Below are 7,266 nucleotides of genomic sequence, written 5' to 3'. Positions count from 1 at the left end.
ATGACAATTGACCAAAGCGCCATCCATAATTTGACATTTTTGTGAATCCAAAACCAGGATGTAAAATAATAATTTAGGTACAACTTCACCATATGCATATCTAACCTTTTTGGGGACTACAATAATGCCCTCCAGTTTGCACAGACCATGGAGGTGTACAAGCTGATTGAGGTTCAGAGGGTTGTCATCTGCAACACCAGCTGTGGCCCAGATGTTGATAAAGTCCTCATGTACTACAGGAGAGAGGGTATGTTGGAGGTTGTGCCTTGGCCAGTAGACAGGTTCCTAACGCCCTCTACTGGGTGGAAGTATGACCTGCACCACGGTGACATTCATTATTACGGACAGCTGACCACTCTGAATGTATATACAGATACATACAGATTGCAGATACATGTACCAGTCAAAGTACCTCCTGCTGCATGACATTGATGAGATCATTATGCCTTACAAACATGGTAAACTGGACAAGCTAATGGATACATTGCAGCAGCAACATCCCAATGCAGGGGTCTTCAGGATCGAGAACCACATCTTCCCCAAAACGCAGTTTGAAGACAGTGGGCGATTTCGTCTGCCTCAGTGGAGGCGCGTGCCTGGTGTGAACATCCTGGAGCACATCTACCGAGAGCCAGACAGGAAGGGCGTGTTCAACCCCACCAAGCTGCTGATTGACCCCCGGAGAGTGGAGCAGACCTTGGTCCACACCACACTGAAGCAGTTTGGACTCGTTATCATTGTCCCGTTCGATGTCTGCCGCATCATTCACGTCAGGGTCCCCATGCAAGGACACCTCTCCAAAGACTTCAGAAGCTTCAGGTGTGTGTCAACAGAGTTAGCGGCTGACTTGAGGGCTAGGGTGATCTAACGGTCATGAGGAGATGATAGCTGAATGTGACAGAAAATGTTATGGGCTTGAAATAGCGTGAACAAATAAAATAAAATTGGCAATGTATAGGCCTTCTGATATTTATGTGTAAACCTCTGTGACTGTCTGTGTGCTCTTCAAAGTCAGTAAAGATACCTGTCGGCCTAAGCAAACCACAGACCAATGGTCTGGACTCTGTGCAGGAGGGTCATTGTGTCAGAGATGCTGTAGAAGGCTAGCCTGGCAAGCCAAACTACACAGAAATGTATAGTCTGGGGTCGGACCATTCACAGAACTGAAGCCTGTGGGTGGGATGAACAGTTGTCTTTCAAACTGCCTCTGCACGTAATAGGCCAGCATTTGTGACCAATCGTAGCCGGTCGGCGAAACGGCAAATACACCCTTCTTTAAAACGAATGACTTGAGTGCTTCTTTCTGCTCAACCTTCAAAGAAAAGCCCAAGTCTAACTCTTCGATTAAATCCGATTAAAACGAGCGCGCTTCGTTCGCCTCATCCATCTTTCGTTTTTCTCTATGGTTGTGCAACACGGTCTCACACCCAACTCGTCGAACGAGGACGCATGCGGAAGCCGAATGTGAGCTCAAGGCGGGCTCAAGGACTCCGTACACAGATAGGGCGTTCTGATTGGCTAGGCTGGCCTGGAGCCTAGTGCAGGCTTGGCCTCAACGGTGCCACCCTAGACCATCCTGCTAGGCAAAAATATTTTTGCCCGCTAGGGTGCGTCTAGATTTCTAGGCTAGTAGAAGGCCAAAGTTCCTGCCCTGTGATCCACATACACTCCTCTTCTGGATCTGGCCACTAGAGGGAGTTGTGTCTCTTCATTACTGTGCCTGAATGAGGAGCCCTTTGTATCTACAATGTAGTTTCAGGCAGGGTTTCAGACACACACACTCTCCCACATCATGCACCCATGTCTAAACCCCAGATCTTCTGTTATTTTATTCATTACAAACAACTATAATATGATTGATGAACAAAAAATATTGAATTGATTACATGACTCACATCAACAGTAGTAATCATGTGTGCTTTTTATTATTATTATTATTATTATTATCATTTTAAAATGCTCAATTTAACATCCACCATAATGTTTGATACATTATGAGATTGAGTCAATTTATCTTACATCATATGTTTTAATCTCTTGAGTACAACCTCAGGAGGGTTAGGGGGAACAGGAGGGAGAGGAAATGGACTGTGGGAGAGGATCAGAGGGGGTGAAACACTGGGCTGATGAGATGTCATGGGTGTGTGTGTGTGTGTGTGTGTGTGTTAACAGCATATCTGTGTCTGGGGTCTTGACATTTCTGTCCTATGTGGGTCACAACAGCTTCACTGATGATCCAGTGCTCATCCAAAACCCAGGGTAGAGTGTGTGAGTGAATGTGGTCTGGACTCTGTGCAGGAGGGTCATTGTGTCAGAGATGCTGTTGAAGGCCAGACTTCCTGCCCTGAGGTCCACATACACTCCTATTCTGGAGCTGGCCACTAGAGGGAGTTGTGTCTCTTCATTACTGTGCTTGAAAGAGCAGCTGGAGTGGTAGAAGCGCAGCCTCCAGGACTGTTTAGTCCATCCAAATCCACACTCATTACTACATCCTTTCCTGCTGATGCTTTTATATGAGACTGCTATATGAACCCCCTGCCCAGTCCACTCCACCTCCCAGTAGCAGTGTCCAGACACACCCTCCCTACACAGCACCTGACCCCACTTATCAAATCTCTCTGGACGATCAGGATATGACTGGCGCTCATCTCTCCTCTCCACCCTCCTGTTCCCCTCAGACAGATGGAGGTTTCTGTGTGCTGTGTTTGGATCCAGAGTAAAATGATAGGAGGGAGAAGGATAGGAGGGATGAGGGAGAAGAGAGGACAAAGTTACATTTGTATTTTGATTGGGTTTGTGTGTGTGTGTGTGTGTGTGTGTGTGTGTGTATGTGTGTGTGTGTGTGTGTGTGTGTGTGTGTGTGTGTGTATGTGTATGTGTGTGTGTGTGTGTGTGTGAGAGAGAGAGAGAGAGAGAGTGTGTGAGAGAGAGAGATACTGAGTGATTATGTACATTTTTGTGTTTCACTGCTTTTATTAAACATTACATTTCAGTGTGTGTGTGTGTGTGTGTGTGTGTGTGTGTGTGTGTGTGTGTGTGTGTGTGTGTGTGTGTGTGTGTGTGTGTGTGTGTGGTACCCTGGAAAACAAAATAAAACAAGATTTGAATAGATGGAGACTTGTCCCAGAGGGCTTAGTTGGACGTGTGGACACTATTAAAATGATAGTGCTTCCACAGTTCCTGTTTCTATTTCAAGCATCCACTGGTCATAACAGAGTCTCAAATTACTGTCTGGAACAAAATGCTGACTAATTTCGTTTGGAACGACAAAAAAAAAAAAAAAAACAGGGTTAAATTAAAATTACTAACTCAGCCGAGAGAAGGGGGATTAGGAATGCCAAATCTTAAGAATTATTTTTTCTCAACTCAAATTGAGATTATTTTGAAATGGATGAAGAGTGAGGAGAAGACCAAATGGGTAAATATAGAAAGAGAACTAACTAAAATATCATTACTGTCCCATTTATAAGTCGGAAAGTTCAGAAACAACATACTGACAATTTCTGCATTCAGAATACACTATTGAACTGGAGACGATTATGTAAGATAATCAATATACCGTCTGAATACATTTTACTCAGAGAAATGAAGCATGATCCAAATTTTATCTAAGTGAAACAGATAAAATATTAGATGACTGGGCTAAGAAAGGATTAGTGACGTTCTCACAAATGCTCACAAAGCATAGAGTGGATTCATATGATAGTATTACAGTGAAATATAATTTAGACTCAAAACATTTCTTTCAGTATCTACAAATAAGGAGTTATATCAACGGAAATCCACAAGGAGCAACAGAGAATCCTTTGTTGCAATACTTAATTGAAATAAGACACACTGGAAAGGAGAGACTTTCAAAAATATACAAAATACTTCAAAACATAAGTCAGAAAGAGAATGAAAAGAAGGGAAAATGGGAAGAAAAATTTAAGTTTACTATTACAATGGATATATCAATGGATATATCAAAATCAAAACACTGGAATGAATTTAATTGGAAAATTCATCAACAAGTATTCCTTACGCCAGATAAGTGTGGGAAATATCAGTTGTCAGGTACAAGGTGTTGGAGAATGTGTGGAGCACAGAGTGCAAATCATGGTCATATCTTTTTTTCTATGCCCTATGTTGAATACATTTTGGAAAGAGGTTAAGAAAGCTATGTGTTTTATTTTCGACTAGAAATACTGGACTGGGAAAATATCCTGGGTATTAATATATTGAGAAAAATAGCACTAATAGATAAAAAAAAATGATAATAATATAAGGATAACAGCCCTCAAACAGGTGACAATGTCCTGGAAACAATCCAAATCACCAAACTTAGATAATTGTCATAACTTAATCAAAAAAGTCTTAGAAATGGAAAAACGTACATTTAAAGTAAGAGATAAATTAGACAAATGGAAGAAATTATATCCTGAGGAAAAAATAAACAAAATAGAACATTATTTTAATAATATGATGTGACAGATACTGGATGCAACACACACACACACACACACACACACACACACACACACACACACACACACACACACACACACACACACACACACACACACACACACACATGCACATACACTACACACCACATGGACATTACACTCTTTTCTCTTTCTCTTTTTTTTCATTATGTATTTGTTTATCTATTATTATTTATTTACTTCCTACCTATTTCCTTTTTGTTATAAAAAAAGAAAAGAAAAATGCAATCATATAATATTCCTTAAATGATTTGATTCAATGTGTATGGATAAATGCAAAGACTGGTTAAATGTGTACAGCATGAATGACAAAAGGATTGCAATAAAGTAATAAAAAAAAAGAAGAAAAAGATAAAGACTTCAAATGGACATTCAACCATGGTGGCATAAAGTATGACTTTATTCCACCAGTCATTGACTATTACTCAAATTATCCTGAAATGGCATTGCTCTCAAACACGTCTTCCAGCTGTGTTATACTCATAATACATTCAAAATCAATCTTCGTCAGACATGGCATCTCACATAGGCCACGGTGATGAGTGACAATGGACCATGCTTCAACAGCAAAGAGTGGCACAACTTCACAAAAGTTTATGACTTCAAATGTAACATCCAATGTAACATCCACAGTCCAATGGACCAGCATTCTCCTCGTCAAGGAGGCCCTAATGCTGCAGAACATAATAGACACAGAAAGCATGTGGGAACAGAACACATGGGCATGTCCCGTGTTTTCATGTGTCTGTCTACAGCAAGTGTCTTGGTGTGGTTAAATATTTTTAAATTAGATATAGGCCTAAGCATTCTTTTCTTGGGGGTGCTTTGGCTAATCCAGGAGGAGCTATAGGCTACCCCCGTTTTTTCATTAGGTCATTGCTTTACAGTAATTGACATTGTTATTGATTATTGCTATTCTCCTTAATGTAGCCTTACCATGCCATAGTAATTGTTGTTATTGATTGAATCGACTTGTTGTTTAGGCTATTTGATATATTCTCCTTTGGCTTATTTTCATTAGGTTATTGCTTGAATTGATATTTAATGAATAATTACTTAATATTTCTTATATGTTTATCATTGTTATTCTCCCTAATGTAGTCTGACCAACCTTTTGAAATTGTTCATTTTTAAATTGATTGATTTTATTTGTATTGGACAAAGGCGTCTGGCAAATCCCATAACAATAACCATAACCATAACAGTCAACAAACACCTATAGGTCATTAGGGTTCCTATAAGAAGGAAAAAGACCCTGCTCTGAGGTAGCTTAGGTGCTGCGGTTAGGAACTCAATAGCCTAAAACCCAAATCCGTTCCAAGGGGTTCTAGGAACGTTATGGTCCCTCTGGTCTATTTTTTTTGTACTTTTGTATCACCTATAGGCTTTAATCGCCCATTGATCAAAAGTGATTTTGTGCTCTGTATGGACAGAGCCACACAGCCTCCTATGCGACCTCCTAGGCTAAAATAGTTTAGTAGCCCTTGTCTTACAGAAGCCTCATGTAAAATGAAATAAAAACTGAAAGCCAATCTCCAGTCATCAGTGTGTGACCTCATAAATGAACTTCAAACATTCCCATAATCACACTCACCTAAACCTTATGTAAAGCCTTCCCAGAGGAGTTGAAGCTGCTGTAAAGGGTGGACCGACAATCATATTAAACCCTATGGATTAAGAATGGGATGTGACTGAAGTTCATATGTGAGTCAAGGTAAAGTAAGTAAGTAAAATGTATGTGTATAGCACATTTAAAACCAAAGTGCTTCATAATCAGCTCATGGAAAAATAAATTAAAAACAATATACAAAAAAATAGATAAAGGTGAGCAAATACTTTTGGCAATATAGTGTATGTATTAGCCAAGGTTATAATGTAAGCAAGACATACCCAAGTCTTCTGTGACATTATTTCACATTTGAGAATTTGACGTGACAATTGCAATGCATACTTTAACCACTTGGGGGTGATAAAGTACAGTGTAATCGCTAGCGTCACCAAACAGCATAGGCTGATATAACATTGCAGTTCCGCACTTATTTAACTGTGCCAGTTGCAGAGCGGTGTGCAGAGGTTATGTGTCTCTTCCTCCACTTGTTCCCAAATATTCTGTCACAGAAGGCACTGTCACAGACTAGTCATTATATTTTAAGGACTATCTGTATTGACCGTCTTACTGATAAGGTCGTCAAATGTGTGTGGTAATGTTTATGGTAAAGCCTACTTGACAGATGCTTTTGTCCAAAGCGACATACAGTTACCTATATAAACACTAAAAATAACAGTTTTAAATAAAGTTGAAAAGTTAATAATAGCAATAATAACAACAGAACAATATCAATATCAAACAAACATCAACAATGAAAGTAATGAGAGTAACTATCATAGGAGTTACATGTGCTTTGGGCTTATTAATGACCAGTCATGCTGTTGCATTCAGAATCAGCTGCAATGGTCTAGGCATACTACACAAGCAGATAGGTCAAGTATTCCCGTTTGGAAAGGTCTGCATGGTCTGCACAAAGAAGTTGTGTGGTGTGGGATATTGTATCAGGCAGAATTTAATCTTCTGAGGTTGCATCGAAACTTACAGGTGTTGTTGAATTGCAAATATCAGTAAACTTGTATTTTGTCCACAAACCGCTATAACGTTTTAAAGTGTTAAAATATTCTGAACTGGTACCCATTAAAGAGCAGCCAAATTACAATTGCGTAATACGTCGTGACGTCAAACAGTCACAAGACTAGTAGATTGGCCTCGGTCGTTCAGTCACTGGCT

The 7,266-nt window shown here is 39.9% G+C and overlaps 1 pseudogene; it reads left to right on the top strand.

Moving 5' to 3' along the window:
- LOC134089741 (uncharacterized) lies at positions 1-1,018 on the top strand (annotated as a pseudogene).
- The last annotated feature ends 6,248 nt before the right edge of the window (positions 1,019-7,266 follow it).

This window comes from Sardina pilchardus, chromosome 8 (genome assembly GCF_963854185.1).
Source record: "Sardina pilchardus chromosome 8, fSarPil1.1, whole genome shotgun sequence".
Classification (NCBI taxonomy): domain Eukaryota; kingdom Metazoa; phylum Chordata; class Actinopteri; order Clupeiformes; family Clupeidae; genus Sardina; species Sardina pilchardus.
The sequence above is the reverse complement of the archived record's forward strand: the minus strand, read 5'-3'. Positions and strand labels throughout refer to the sequence as shown.